Source organism: Camelus bactrianus, chromosome 12, assembly GCF_048773025.1.
Source record: "Camelus bactrianus isolate YW-2024 breed Bactrian camel chromosome 12, ASM4877302v1, whole genome shotgun sequence".
Classification (NCBI taxonomy): domain Eukaryota; kingdom Metazoa; phylum Chordata; class Mammalia; order Artiodactyla; family Camelidae; genus Camelus; species Camelus bactrianus.
In genome coordinates this window covers 3,914,731-3,931,492 of record NC_133550.1, presented here as the reverse complement: position 1 = coordinate 3,931,492, position 16,762 = coordinate 3,914,731, and the positions used below count along the sequence as shown (strand labels likewise).

The following is a 16,762-nucleotide window of genomic DNA, read 5'->3' as shown; positions in this document are numbered from 1 at the left end:
CTATACCTCCACACATGTATTCATGTAGTGTAGTTACCCACTGAAAACAAAATGTGTTCCAAACAAGTAAGGTTTTTGATGGCTTGCAAAATCATTTATCTCTCAGAATAGAGCATGTGGTGAGACGATGTTTCATCTAGCAAAAATGGAACTGATTGAGGTAGAAAAAATTTCAATGGTTTCTCAGAATCTTTACCTAGTGCCCTTTAGAAATTCATGAAGTTTACTCTGTAAAGTCGAGTTGGAGCTAGTAATTCCACATATATATGTATGCAGTGTAGTTACAAACTGAAAAGAAAATGTGTTCCAAACAAGATAGAAGATAGAAGAATTCCCACACACTTAACACTCAGGATTAAACATATAGACAGACGTTCGTTCATTTAGTTTAAAGGGAGTGGTTTCTAGTAAAAGAAATATTCTGGTTTCTCAGTCTGTCTCCTAGTGCCTCTTTGAAGTTCATGCGGATTTCAATGTAAAACCGAGTTGGGGCTAGTACCTCCCCATATATATTTATCGAGTATAGTTTGCAACTGAAAACAATCTTTGTGTTTCCAACAAGCTAGGGGAAGGACTGCTTTCATACACCATTATCTGAGAAATGAGCATGTGGAGAGAAGTTTTTCATCTAGAAAAAAGGGGACGAATTGCAGGAGAAACACCTACTCTGGTTTCTCAGACTGTTTCCTAGTGCCGGATTGAAGTTCCTGCAGATTTCACTGTAAATCCGAGTTTGAGCTATTAACTACCCTTATATAGGTATGCAGTGTAGTTTCCAACTGAAAAGAACCTTTGTGTTACCGACAAGCTAAGTGAAGAACGGCTTTCACACACACTTATCTCTCAGATCTGAGCATGTGGAGAGACGTTCGTTCATTTAGCACACAGGGAACGTTTACAAGAAAATCACTTACTTAGTTTTCGCACTCTGTTTCCTTGTGTCTGATTGAAGTGCCTGCAGTTTTCAATCTAAAACCGAGTTGAAGATAGTACCTCCCTATATATACGTATGTACTGTAGTTTCAAACTGAACAGATTATTTGTGGTCCCAACAAACCTTGTGAAGTTCGGTTTTCACACACAATTTTCTCTCAGATCTGAGCTTGTGGAGAGACGGTCGTTCAACTAGCACAAAGGGAACGGCTTGCAGGGGAAACACTTAATCTGTGTTCTCAGACTGTTCCCTAGTGCCGGTTTGAAGTTCCTGCAGTTTTCACTTTAAAACCGTATTGGAGCTATTATCTCCCCAAATATATGTAAGAAGTGCAGTATCCAAATGTAAAGAAAATTTATGTTCCTAACAAACTAGGTGAAGGAAGGTTTTAACACATAATTATCTCTCCGAAAAAAGCACGTGGAGAGACGTTCGTTCATTTAGCACAAAGGGAACGGGTTGCAGGGAAATCACTTTCTCTGTTTTCTCATAGTGTTTCCTAGTGCCTGTTTGAAATGGCTGCAGTTTTCCCTGTAAAACCGAGTTGGAGCTTGAACCCACCAATATATATGTATGAAGAATAGAATCCAACTGAAAAGATATTTGCGTTCCCAACATGCAATCTGAAGGACGGCTTTCACACACACTAATCTCTCATAACTGAGCATGTGGAGAGACATTCGTTCATCTAGCACAAGGGGAAGTTTTTGCAGGATAAACAATTACTCTCGTTTCTCAGTCTGTTTCCTAGTGCAGGTTTCAATTTCCTGCCGATTTCACAGTAAACCCGAGTTTGTGCAAGCACTACCCCATATATATGTATGGAGTGGACTTTGCAACTGAAAAGAAACTTTGTGTTCCCAACAAGCTAGGTGAAGGACGGCTTTCACACACACATTATTCTCAGAACTGAGCATGTGGAGAGACATTCTTTCATCTGCCAGAAAATGAAAATGCTGCAGGAGAAACACTTTCCCTGGTTCTCAGTCGGTTTCCTAGTGCCGGTTTCAATATCCTGCCCTTTTCCCTGTCAAACTGAGTTGGAACTTGTGCCTCCCTGTATATATGTATGTTTGGTAGTTTCCAAAGGGAAAGAAATTTGTGTTCCCGAAAGTTTGTTGAAGGACTGATTCCACACACAATTTTCTCTCAGAAATGAGCATGTGGATCTACTTTCGTTCATCTAGAACAAAGGGAACGGGTTGCTGGGAAACAATTACAGTGATTTCTCAGTCTATTTCCTTGTGTCTGTTTGAAGTGCCTGCAGTTTTCACTGTAAAATCGCGTTGGAGCTACTACCTCCTCATATATATGTTTGTAGTGTAGATTCCAACTGAAAAGAAACTTTGTGTTCCCATCAAGCTAGCTGCAGGACGGCATTCACACACACTTAATACTCCGAAATGAGCATGTGGATAGACGTTCGTTCATCTAGCAAAAAGGGAACGGTTTTCAGGGGAAACATTTACTCTGTTCTATCACTCTGTTTCCTAGGGCTTGTTTGAAGTTCATGCAGTTTTCCCTCTATAACAGAGTTGGAGCTAGTACCACCCCATATATATGTATGAAGTGTAGTTTCCAAATGAAAACAAACTTTGCTTTCACAAAAAGTTTGCTGAAGGACGGATTCACACACAGATAGCCCTCAGAACTGAGTAAGTGGAGAGAAGTTCGTTCACCTTGCACAAAGATAACGGGTTACAGGAGGAACACTTACTCTGTTTTCTCACTCTGTTTGCTAGTGCCGATTTGAAGCTCCTGCCGTTATCACAGTAATGAATATTTGGAACTAGTACCTCTACATATATATTTATGTAGTGTAGTTTCCAAAGGAAATGAATCTTTGTGTTCCCAACAAGCTTGGTGAAGGCGGCTTCCACAAAACATTATCTCTCAGAACTCAGCATGTGGATAGACGTTCATTCATTCAGCACAAAGGGAACGGGTTGCAGGGAAAACACTTTCTCTTCTTTCTTAGTCTGTTTCCTTGTGCCTGTGTGAAGTTTATGAATTTTTCATGCTTAAAACGTGTTGGAACTTCTACCTCCCCATATAAATGTAGATAATGTTTTTTCATCTGAAAAATACTTTGTGTTCTCAACAAGATATATGAAAGACGGCTTTCTCACAAACATCTCTCAGAACACAGCATGTTGACAGACGTTCGTTCATCTAGCACAAAGGAAACGGTTTGCAGTGGAAACTTTTGTTCTGTTTTCTCAGTTTGTTTCCTAGTGCCGGTTTGATGTTCCAGCAGTTTTCACTGTAAAACGTTATTGTAGCTAGTACATCAATATATATATCCATATAGTGTACTTTCTAACTGATAAAAAATTTTATGTTCCCAGCAAGCTAGTTGAAGGACGGTTTCACAAAAAATTTTCTCTCAACTGAGCATGTGGAGAGACGTTCCTTCATGTAGTCCAAAGGGAACTGTTTGTAGGAGAAACATTTACTTTGTTTTCTCAGTCTGGTTCCTAATTCCGGTTAGAAATTCCTGCAGTTTTCAATGAAAAAACGAGTTGGAGTTTGTACCACCCTTTATACATTTATGCAGTGTACTTTGAAATAAAAATAAACCTTGTGTTCCCAAAAACCTAGGTGAAGGGTGGCTTTCCCACACACATAGCTCTCAGAACTGAGCAAGTGGAGGAATTTAGTTCATCAAGCTCTAAGGGAAAGTGTAATAGTAGAAACGGTTACACTGGATTTTCAGTCTGTTTCCCAGTTCCCGTTTCAAGTTCCTGCAATTTTCATTGGAAAAAGAGTTGGAGCTAGAACCTCCCGAAATATATATGTATGTAGTAAAATTTCTAACTGTAAAGAATCTTTGTCTTCCCAACAATTAAGGTAAAGTATGCATTTCACAAATACGTATCTATCAGACTGGGCATTTTGAGAGATATTCGTTCCTCTAGCACGAAGGGAACGTGATAAAGGAGAAATATTTTGCTTTCAAAGTGTTTTTCTTTCTGTCGGTTTGAAGTTCCTACAGTTTTCAGTGTAAAACCGAGATGGAACTAGTACCTCTCCATATATGTGTAAGTAGTGTAGTTTCAAAATGAAAAGAAAATTTGTGTTGCCAACAAGATATGTGAAGGGCTGCTTTCACACGCACTTCTCTCTCCGAAAAGACCATGTGGAGAGACGTTCGTTCATCTAGCACGAAGGGAACAGTTTGCAGGAGAAACACATAGTCTGGTTTCTCATTCTGTTTCCTAGTGCCGGTTTTAAATTCCTGCCCTTTTCACTGTAAAACTGAGTTGGATTTAGTACCTAGCCATATATATGTATGAAGTGTTTATACCAAATTAAAAGAAACTTTGTGTTCCCAACAAGCTAGGTGAAGGACGGCTTTCACACACACTTATCTCTCAGAACTGAGCTTGTTTAGAGACGTTCGTTCATCTAGCACAGAGGGAACGGCTTGAAGGTGAGACACTTACTCTCGTTAGTCAGTCTTTTTCCTATTTCCGGTTTGAACTTTAAATTTTTCACTGTAATACCGTGTTGGAGCTAGAAACTCCCCATATATATGTATGGAGTGTAATTTCCAACTGAAAAGGAGCTGTATGTTCCCTTTAGTCTATGTGAAGTTAGGCTTTCACACAAATTTACCTTTCGGAACTGAGCGTGTGGAGAGACGTTCTATAATTTAGCAGAAATGAAAGGGGTTGCCGTAGAAACACTTACTGTGTTTTCTCAGTATGTTTCCTAGTGCTGGTTTGGAATTAATTCAGGTTTCACCTTAAAACCCTGTTGGAGCTTTTACCTCCCCACATATATATATTTTCTGTTCTTTCCAACTGAAAATAACTTTTTTTCCATCCAACTATGTGAATGTCGTCTTTCACACACATTTATCTCTGAGAACTGATCATGTGGCGAGACGTTCGTTCATCTAGCACAAAGGAAATGGGTTGCTGTAAAAACACTTACTCTGGTTTCTCAGTATTTTTCCTAGTACCGTTTTGAAGTTCATGCAATTTTCAGTGTAAAACCGAGTTGGAGCTTGTACCTCCCCATATATATGTATGTCGTGTTGCTTCGAAATTAAAGAAACTTTATGTTCCCAACAAGCTAGATGATTGACGGCCACACACACACGTATACCTGAGAACTGAGCATTTGGAGAGATGTTCTTTCATGTAGCACAAACGTAATTGGATGCTGTAGGATCATTTACTCTGGTTTCTCATTCTGTTTCGAAATGCCGGGTTTTAATTCATGCAATTTTCACTGTAAACCCGAGTTCGAGGTAGTAACAATAAATATATATTTATGTAGTGTAGAATCCAACTGAAAAGAAATTTGTTTTCCTAACGAGCTAAGTGAATGTCTTCTTCCACTCACACTTATATCTCAGACCATAGCATGTGGAGAGATATTCGTTCATCTCGCTCAAATGAAGTGAGTTTCAGTAGAATCACTTACTCTGGTTTCAGTATGTTTCCTAGTGCCTGTTGGAAGTTCATGCAGTTTTTACTGTAAAACAGATTTGGAGCTAGAACCTCCCCATATATATGTATGTAGTGTAGTTTCCCACTGAAAAGAAGCTGTGTTCCCAACAAGCTACGTGATTGACTTTTTTCACTCACACTTAAATCTCAGAATTGATCATGTGGAAAGACGTTCGTTCATCTAGCTTAAGGGAAATCGTTTGCAGTTAAAACACTTACTCTGGATTCTCAGTATGTTTCCTCTGCCGATTTTAAGTTCCTGCAGTTTTCAATTTAATTCCCAGTTGGAACTTGTTCCTCCCCATATGTATATATGTAGTGTTGTTTCCCACTTAAATGAAACTGTGTTTTCTCAATAAGGTAGGTGACTGACGGCTTTCACACACACTTAACTCTCAGAATTGAGCATGTGGGGAGACGTTCGTTCATCTAGCATAAATGGAATTTGAAATTGATGATCATGACCTGTGCTTGTAAATAAAACAGTTAAGGGAGCATTAATTTAGAGCCTTTATAGTTATGGCCATGAGACATTACAGAATTTCGTTTTCAGCAGTTGATTTCTTTTTTTTAAACTTCAGAAAACTTAAGTCTTTCCTGTAACTGGATATAGATAGTGAATATCTTAAAATCTTGAGCGACCGCTTCAAAGTAGACTAGTTATTTTGCTTTTGGTCTTTAACCTAAAGGAATATCCAGAAGTCCAGTGGCAGTTCGTAAGCAAGGGCCTTATCCTTGCCTTTTCATTTTTTTATGTTGAATAGGTATAACTGTATACTAGGTTAATATGTTTATCTGAAGAGCTTCTTGGATATGTATATGTAAGTTATATTTTCAAAAATTATAATATTATGAAAATCAATTAACCTTGGAGATATATTTCATATATTTTATTCTTTAATAAAATAGATTCAGATAGCCCTGTTTTATGTAACACTTATGAAAATAAGTTGGCTTTATATAAATCCTTTTTCAATAAATCATTTAAAAATTGGTTTTTTTATCATTTGCTTCTTAAAAATAAGATATTAATTGCACAATATGTATGTTCCTTCAAGTTCATACTTTTTTCTCTATACTATCTTGAGTTGCTTAGATAATTTTTCCCACTATATTATTTATTTTAAACACTCAGTATGTGTTTCTGTCTGTTGCTTTATTAGAGAGCAAGAATTCGTTATTATTTTTAATAAAATATACTTTCAGGAAACTATACTGGGATTCTTTCATTCACACAGTTAAGCAATGATACCTGTTTTGTTATATCAATTGTCTAAGCCTCTCAACTTCCAAAAGATTACATGGACAAAGTTTAAAACGTCATAAATGTTCGACTAACAAAGTTTATTCTGTTCCTTGATTAAAAGTACAAATAAGGGTCAGTCTTAAATTCGGATGTAAACGTCTTATAAATTACATGAGACTTCTCCAAAATTCTTTAATTTGGGCTTTAAATCCTCCAGTAAAAAACTGGTTTGAAGAAGAAGAAAGTCGAGAATAGATTCAATCCAAATTCTATTGGAATAAACAAAGCTAAATGTTTCAGTCATTTTTTTGAAGCAGAATAGATATGTTTTGTGCACCATATGATTTTAATAGTATTCATCTGAACATACGGTTTTGACACCATGAGACCACAAGCCAGAAAACAAGATCTCAGGCAAAGCAAGTAAAACAACTGAGGGGATTTTCTGCTGCAAAATTTCCCCTAACTAAAACTGTAATTGAGAACAAATCTGACCCCATATTGGATCTGTTCCTTCAGTTTGAAGCACTGTGCCCTGTTTTCCAGGCTTAATCTTGCTGGCTCTGCACCTTTTGTAAAACAACGTTGCCTTTACCCTAAAACCTACAGGAAAGCCTATTCTCAGGGCTCTGACCTTTAAGGATGTTAGCACTTCTGCACTTATGCAGAGATGGCAAGTTGCAAAATAGAGAATAACCTTTGTTTTGTTGGAGGCTTACAGGGACACAATAGCCTGAGCCACATGGATGGCTGCAAGAACAAAGAATGCCGGCAGCAAGAAATTTGCACAACCAACCACACACCCTCCCCTTTTTAGTTCAAAAGGAGCCTTAATTCTGACTTGGGAAAGATGATTCTCCAGGACGTTAGTCACCCATCTTCTTGGTCTGCCAGCTTTCGGAATAAAGTTACTATTCCTTGCCCCAAAACCTTGTCTCCTGATTTATTTATCACTGTTGTGCAGTGAGCAGAACAAGTTTGGCCTCAGTAACAGAACCAGCTTTGTCATTCCCTCTGATGTGAAATCTCTCTGGGTATACAAGTGCTTGTCTGGTGGTGGTGGTGGCGGTGGTGGTGGTAGGCAAAAAATATTTCACATCTCCTGATTTCAATAGGCTAAAATTTACTGCTATTTAAGTCAACTATAGACTTTTACAGAATCACCTGCAGATGTGCTTCTGGGAGCTAAAAAATTCCAACAATGAAAATAATTCTATTGTCTCCAGACAAGATAATTTTCCTCAAAATTGAGCAGCTCTGAAACACACTTCAGGAGTACAGATAGATGCAGTGTTCTTCATTTCCCATGCAGTTCTGACACAATTATCCACTTATATCAAATAAATTAAAATCAGTCTTCAATAGCAGATGCTCTGGCATGATACAACAATGTCAATTCCACTTATTTATTGAGCCAGAGCAGCTTTAGAATAAATGACTTTACACCAAACTCCTGCTTGATATCCTGTCTTCTCCATGGTGGCTAATTCCTTCTTCTTACTTCCTAAAAGTTCTCCTGTTATGGGAAGTTATACTTTACTGTGCACATTCAATTGGGAAGGCACAAATTAAATATGTGAGGGGATGACATACATATTTAATTCTTACTTATACATATATACAAGCACACAGGACCTGTGTCTTGGAAGATGTCACTTCCTAATGTGGGCAAAAGGATGGTCTATAGTTCAATCAATGATCTAAAAGCAGTTTTCTAGGATATAATAAAGCAATGCTTGAGTTATAAGACAGAACAACTCCTGGATATGAATCAGTGGCACCAATCAGTGGGTGCACATGTGTGCATACACACGCCTATGCACACGGAGCAGCCTTGGAGACACTCCATCTGTGCTGATGGAGCAAAGCCATGCTGGGGAGATGAGGAAAAAGTGCCTAATACACTCAAACCAGGACACCTGAGTAATGGGTAATAGGAGTCAATTGAATTTTCTGGTTAGCTGAAGGCCAAATAAAAACACTTTTAGTTTCAAACGTCATTGTTAAAAACTTTCTTAAAGCACAGAAGCCTGTTTTCCTGATTTGCTTAGTGTCACATGGCATATTAAACATGAGAGATTCGTAGTTCTCTGACTGTGGAACGGGAAAGGCCTTGCTGTCATATTTATGAATATTAGTCTATGTTTTGCAGCACAGTGGATACTGAAAATGGGGCAATTTGAGTGAATGGGAATGGACATAACCTAGCAGTCATAGACTGTGTGTGATTTGCCAACTTTCTCCAAAAAGTAGGGGTAGCAAGCAAATCAGATAAATTGAGGGATCCTGGGGTGGGGAGTCGGGTGGGCTGACAGCTGGGTGGTCCCAGGTAGCTTGTTTTACTGTGTAAAATTGTGACTATGATCCAGACAGTAACACACTGTCAAATTCATGTGCCTGTAGCTTTGATACCTGGCCAAGTCTGTGAGCCAATTTTATCGATGGTGCATAATGAAGATAACTAACATTCTCTGAGGCCCAGGTTATGTGACTTCCATGCATTGACTCACTGAATTCCCTAAGCACCCTTTGTGGTACATAACAGTCTTAAAATATGCAGCAGGGGATTATTCTGTTTGCAGATGATAAAATGAAACTCTGAACTGTTGAAGCCTGGCCCGAAATAATGCAGATGGGAAGACGCCGTGCTGGGAGCTAACTCGGGCCAGGCTACAGAACCTGAAGCTCCCAGAAAGTCCCCTCACCCAGGAACCAGGCCCACAGCCACTGCCTGGCCTTGTTCTATTTCTATGAGTGCTCATAGGAAAATGCCAGGTACTCAGGGTCAATGCGACTTGATTAAGGAATTCAAACTGGGATAGCCTTTTGTTGGGGACTGTAACCTGGGAGTGAAACTGGCAGTGAAGTAAGGGAGGAAACATCTCTGGTTGTAAGAATATTTCTAGGGAAGGAGGTTCCCTGGTGGGCTGGCATGGGAATCGCTGTGGTTGTTAGCCCCCTGTTGCCCTGTGGGGTTGTGGGCAGAGAAGGAGAGAGGCTGTTCCGACTGGTCATAGTCAATAGAGTTTGCAAACAGCTGAGTTCTGTTCCCTCACAGCTCAGACACATGCAGGACATGAGGATGCTTAGCTAATGACCAACAGTTGGTAGCAAAGGCCAAGAGTGGGGTGGGGAGGAGAGATGGGGCCACCTTCTGGAAGAACCGCTGCCCCAGGGGACCAGGAAGGTAGTGAATGTTTGGAGATGCACAAAGGGTTTCTATGGCCTCATCAGGTAGTTCCTATTTTAAACTGATAGTCTGGAATATATGGTCAAATGCGGTGGAATGTCTGCTCTTATTTTAAGTTCTACAAACACTTAAACGGATAGATTTCTATCTCCAATATACAAGCACTGCTGGGTGACCTTTATAGTCAATGTGAGGATCAAAAGAGTGAGTACTTATTAATGCTATTACCATGCTTCTACTGAATTAACACTTCAGCAACAGTATAACGGCCACTCTCTTTAACAACTGCCTCTGTAAGGGTCTTGTAAGTCACAAATAATAATTATAAAGAAAATATATTAAAAATAATAACAATTACAGTTACAACAACTATGTTGTTTATAACGATGATAGTGTTAGCGTCTCCCTCTCATATTAAACAGTACCCAACACTAGATTCCTTAGGAAACAACACCAATGCATTTTTGGACTTTTCTAAGTCTTCACCCAATGAAGCCTTTTTATTCACATTGGTCCACCACAGTCAGAATTGCTGTTCCTTGCATGGTGGGCTGCCATGCTGCGATGTTCTGGGCTTTTTCTGGCACAATGCGTCTATACTGGGTAGTCAAGGTTCCACGAACCCACTCTGATTTCCAATATATTGTTCTCCAGAGCCAACAGAGGGGCCACTGGAAAGAGGCCACATATACGGTGGTGAACCCAAACTGAATACCTGTTGAAGGAATGGACACACAACATGGAGTGGTGGATGGATGGAAGCACAACATAAATTCTTTTACTCCTGTATAAAGAGAGGGGAAAATGGTGAACTAAATCCCAAAGAGAAAAGACGTTCATGGTAATAATAATGTTCAACAGTGAAAGAATCCAAACAAAAGGCAAATATAAAATCTCTGGGAAGAAGACTCATTACAACCTGTTTCTTTCACATATATACCCTTAGTAGGAATAACATACTTAAAAATCTTTAACCAACCATAATTATTTGCTCATAATAAACTTGGGAATCTTGAAGCATATTATTCACTCTCAGTGTTGAAATAATACAATCTTGGAAGATGATTTGTATTTGAGGATTAAAAAAAGAATATTGTGGATGTATCTAACAATTTAAATAGAAATAAGAAATGTACCTATGGGAAAGCTATGCATAGAGAATGTTGGAGGAAATACACTGAATATAGGCAAGTGAGCAAGCTCCCTTGAGTCTGGGAAGGTGAGTGCAGCACATTCAGAGAGTCTATGAAGTTATTACAAGTCACAGAAAGGTATGCAATTAAAGTGTCTTCCTAAGCAAAATATTCTTCTTCAAGAATTTTTATCTTGATATTTCTATGGTCTGTGTGGTCACAGGAAGTCAAAGTTATGGTGGTGGCTTAGAAGTTCTTTTCTCTGTGTGTGTAATTTACAGGGCAATGCTACAGATGGGGCAGCAGAGATCTGTGGTAAGATGTTCCATAGGGTGGGGGAGCGGTTAGAAATGATAAGGTCAGAGATCTAAAAGACTTTTAGACCCTCCCCTTCTAACTGGCAGACCTTTAAAGTAAACTAGCACAGGTATGTAACTAAGACAGTGGATGAGAGGCAAATTTATAGTCCCTTTAGTGTTACTGCTCAGTCAAGGGGTAGGGACCACTCTGGCCAGGAACGGCAAGACCGTGAATGGGGTGGATGGGTAGGAGGAGCTGACATTTGCTTCTGACCTGAGAGGCAGGGGTGTGTTGCAGAAAAGCCGACAGTGCTGGAAAGATGCAGTAGTTCCACAGCCCAAAAGGAGCTGTCATATTCAGGGAGGTCAGAGAGCAAGAACCAGAGTTAGTGACGCCACAGGGTCAGCAGCGTGGCAGCATTGATGTCAGTATCTGTGTCCATAACCCACCTAACCCTACATGAGCTCATCTGCCTAAGGGGGCAGGTAAGTAGCAGAAATGCTTGGAGTGGGTGCAGCCACTGGCAAATTGGCAAGTGGGCATCCTAAGGAAACGCAATGCTCACCATCACCATATTGGAAATAGGGCCTCACAGTGTCAGATCTCCTTCTTATTCAAGAGAAGCCAGAAATTACGAGTTTATTAGCAATCAACCCAGATCAAAACCCAGAAAAGATATCATTTTATAATGACAAAGAAGGCACAGACTATTCAGAAATAAATTAATGAAAAATATTAAGAAGATTCTGATAAATGAATTAAAAAAAGAAAAAAAAAGATGATTGAATGAACAGTAGAATGCACCACCCTCTTCAGTGGGCAGACTCAAATTTGGGGGACATAGAACATTTTTTCTCCAAAATAAATTTAGTATCTGAATGCAAATTTAGTTAATAATCCCAAATGTATTTAAGAAAAAAATCTGAAAGGTGATCCTAAATGTATTCCAGAAATATACCTATATATACAAATAAAGTAATGAGGAGGGATGTTTGAATTTGTAGTATTAGGGATATTCTGGAAAAGGATAAAACAGGACCAACTCTAGGAGGTATTAATCTATGCTCATGGAAAGAGTATAGAAATAGTGCACTGAGAGTATGAATGAAATACATTACATTTCAAGAATAGACGTGGATATTTATGAGATTTTAGTAATATTATAAAACTGACACTTCAAATCAGTGGATTCAAGTTCTGCAGTAATTAGCGAAATCATTGGAAGACCTGGTAGAGTGTCCTCATTTATGACATTAAAATAAATTCCAGATAATTTTTTAATTAAAAAATAAAACACCAGAAATAACCAAACATGATTTAATCTGTTCAGATATTCAAGCGAGAAGAACTTTCTAAAAAGCTTTTGGAACAAAGACCAAAAAGAGCAAAGGCCTAGCAACTCAGCAAGGCCAGAAACGCCCACTGTAAAATAAAACGAACCCTCGCCCAACCCTCTCTCACGGCCCTGTATTGCTCTCTGATATGTTCTACACTTTCTTCTTCCATTTAAAGTCCAGTTTCTTGGAGAAGTACCTGCGCTGAAGACTCCTCAGGGCTCAGAGCCCTGCATCCCCCACGGCCCTCATCGCAGCACTGAGACAGGAGTTGCACTGCCGGTGGCTGCGTGTTTCAAACTAGTCAGCATTTTCAGCTCGTGTTTATTTGATTACCAGTTAGCTTTTGCCGTGGACAAATATTTTCCTCTCAGTGGGATGTTTTCCCCCTTAATTTTTGTTTTACTTAAATACATTTAAAAAGCCCAGACAGAAAATTGTGTGTGCACATATGCACACACACAGATACACACAGATCTGTTTTTTAAAGTCTACCTAAGTATAGTCCTCCTCCTCCTTTTCCCCAGGCTTGGCAATTAAAGGTGCGCTTTACCTCTTGCTTTATTGCCCCCCACACCCCCCCCCTTTCTCACTATGCTCCTTTTAGTCAGTGTTCAAATCCCTCTTAAGCCAGGTTACAGCCTTCTCTGTGTTGCCTCAACTAGTTTCTCCCAACTGCTCTGCTATTCTTCTTTCTCTTGGTGGATTTCTCTTCTCCCATGTGCCATGTACATGGCCCTTTTCCCCAGGGCCTCGTCCTCAATCCTCCACTTGGCAGGAATGAATCGCCCCCACGGCCTCACCCACAGCTCCTCTGAGCTCCTGACTGTTGAATCCAGCTTAACAACGGGCATCACACCTCAGATGACCCATAGACATTTTGCAATCAAAATGCCACCCACAGAACCATCTCCTCGAAAGCATCTCCTCCCCTTACACTCCCACTGCAGATCCACTCTCCAGATGGGTCACTGGAAAGTCACCTCAGCAGCTCTGCAGCCTGCTGCCCCGGCCCTGTAGTCCCCTCTGCAGCAGTCACCACTTCTGCCACCCACGACTATCTCCCTCTGCCCAGGGCCTCTCTGCAGGTGTGTGCCACTTGTCTGGATTACCTGGGGTGGCCCCCGAAATATCCTTTCCCCCCAAAATATGGGCCTCCCCCCAAAAATGTTATTATCCATTCTGCTGCCAGTATAACCAGATCTACTTTAACATAATCATTATACAATTCTCTTGCTTACATATATTCCAAAATAGCCCTGTTTCTTTAAGGATACATTCAAGTCTAATCACACAAGACCCATCGTGACAGTGGCCTTGTGCACCTGATATTCCCACCTGTGGATAATTTGTTCTAACCCTACTTGTTGTTCTTCAGTCTGGCCAAGCCGCTTCATGCCGTGTACTCTTATATGTCTCTACCTCTCTGCATGAAGTGTCCACTCCCTCTACCACACATTAGAGAGCTAACTTCCTTTCACCTTTCAAAATTCAGTTCAAATATTCCCAGCTCTATGAAGTCCAATGTGTGTTCACCTGCTTACCAATCCATCAACTACTCTCCAAGTCTTGCCTGGCCTGTGGAGTGCAGACAACAAGTCTTACCTGTCTTGGTCTCCCCAGCAGTTGATACAGTGTTTGGCATAGCAGGTGCTCAGTGTTTGTTGGATAGATAAACGAATGAATCAGTAAAGAGATGAGAGGTCTACAATCCCCCCCAGTTACTCAGCTGCCATTTTGGAAAGTTCATTCTGCGGAGTTAAGGAAATGTCAGTGCAGGTGGTGGGCAGACAGAACAGAGGTGAGGGCGTGGGGGAGAAAGGCCTGGTCCTGGAGAGCGCAGGAGAGGCGTGGGTGGGATAACAATGGAGAGAGAGGGAATGGAGGGGTCGGGTGAAAGGAGATGTTGAAGAACAACTGATATTAACTGCAGTAAATTAAATGGAGAACATAATATATGAAGGGAAGTTCAAGTTACCACAACAAGGGTGGAAAAGGCAGTACCAGACACGAAGAGCTCTCACTTCATCACTCACTGCATTTCACTTACGGCACCCGCCCTCTGGGAAGGCAGCGCCAAGTTCTTGAGAGACTGGTGTTTGTGCTGTGGGTGCTCTAAGTACAAAACGGTATCTTATGGCTTCCAGATTTTAAGACTGATAGATTATTTCTCTTATGTCCCGTGTCTGAGTTCTCAAACAGCAGGATCTTTTGCTTCTGGGGGTGAGCTATTGTGGTTAATAACTCAGGGTTACTCCAATAATCTCAAAGGACAGTGGGGAAATCACTAGAACAAATAAAAGAGAAATTTCACTCAGAAAAAAACATATGCCCTATAGAACCTTGTGGGGGCCTTGGGGACAATGTTACCGCCAACTCATCTAACAGTTGTATGTGAGTGCATTGAAACTCCAAGCTCAAGTCACTTAAACACGTATGAGAACCAGGGTCCAGGCTGTGGTGCTTCAGACATGCACGGGAAGATGAAAAGCCTGACTATTGCCTCCGACAGGATCAGTCCAGCCGGGGAGCGCAATGGACACAGACATGATCACGCACCATCAAGACAAGAATCAACTGCAATTCATGCTTAGAGAGGAGAGCAGAAAATCTCTAAAAAGTTGAGGGTTTGCTGCCAAGGCTTGGCAAGAGCCCTTCCAGGCAGAAAAGCAGAGAAAGATACTTCTGGCGAAGGAGATTAGGGATGGTGGCAGGGTGCGAGGCCTAAAGAAGCAAGGGTGGAGGGCTCCAGGGTCATCTGTCAGAAGCTGTTCCCCTTCAGCGGCTAAGAGGCCTAACTATAAAGGCAGGTGTGGTGTCATTAATGATCATGGGGAAAACTGGGAGGAGGAAACTGAGGTCAGGAGATCACCACCAAAGGCACTTTATTTGAGAGGAACAAAAATAATTCAAAAAGCACTTGGAAATCCTATCTCCCATGAACGAAAAGAACACAAAATAAGTTTCACTCCAGCGTTGAATACAGAATAACAGACTGCCTACTCTCAGAAATGGATTGAATTTTCTAATTCGTTAGGGATTATTTAGAGAATAGGAAAACGAGTAAATCTGAACAATCTCTCTACAATAGCTGTTACTCCATCCTGTTATGTAGGGTAGAGTTAGGCTGAATTATTTAATTAGTATTTTAATGAGACTATAAAGTTCTAAAAGTCCTATCAATTTCTCCCAAAAGCGTACAACTTTTCCTTTCAATGACCTTTATTTGACTTAACTAGAACAATAACTATTTTCCAAGGCTTTTTTCGTGTGTGTTAAAATACCAAATGATATGCTGCCCTCAGAATATTGTTGTTATTATTAATGCTGATAATAGCCCCAATAAGAAATATTTACAATTATGACTCATTTTGGAATAACAGGTCATTGGATTAAAGTCCTTTTGAAAATAAGCAGAAAAAACGAACATAATTTCTACACCAGGGACAGGAGCTGCACCCTTAATCGAACCTGGTCACTAAGCACAACAAAAGCAAAGATGAAACTCAAATCAGACACCAGGCCACAAAGCATAGCTGACTGAAGATGACACAAAATGACCTTTCATTCACCGAGGGAATCAGATGCGTTTCTATGTATATTATATATTTTAAAAGCAATTATTATATATATAGCATGTAATTTAGGAAAAAGAAAACTCCCTCTTTCTGTAGACTTATAAACAGGAAGCCCAATGGGGTGTCTTGCAGACATGAACCGGCATGCATAAATGCAAAGCCTATTGACAAAAATACTTTCCTGTCTCCTAAGCTTAAAAAAAAAAAGTAATTCAAGGCAGTGGTGAGCTCAAAGGTCTCAGATACAAAACGTGCACATCATCAGCCTTCTAGTAGATAAAAGTGCGCCATGCATAATAGAAAAGATGAAGTTTCCTATGGAAATCTATTTTGAGATGCAACAATTTAAAGGCAACCGAGAGCTCAAAAACAAGTTCAAACAAAGAGAAACAAAGGCCAAGCAAATTTACAGAAATGGACAAAGACATTGGAGAAGGAGGGGATCTGTGTTCTACCAATACTCCAGATCAGCAAATTCATCCTGAATTCAGGCCAGTGATGTGCCATGAGGTGACTCAAGGAACCAGGCTGAAACCATCGGCCAGAAGAAATAGGAAAAATGTCAAAGGCAGGTGTGAGGTGTGGAA

General features: G+C 40.2%; 1 long non-coding RNA gene across 2 annotated transcripts in view; it reads right to left on the bottom strand.

The window, feature by feature from the left end:
• Positions 1-9,696: 9,696 nt before the first annotated feature.
• Positions 9,697-16,762, bottom strand: part of LOC141579495 (uncharacterized) — a 47,129-nt gene continuing 40,063 nt past the window's right edge. For both annotated transcript variants that reach the window (XR_012511039.1, XR_012511040.1), the window contains one exon: positions 9,697-10,545. This is a non-coding gene — a long non-coding RNA (uncharacterized LOC141579495). The remainder of the gene's footprint in view (positions 10,546-16,762) is intronic.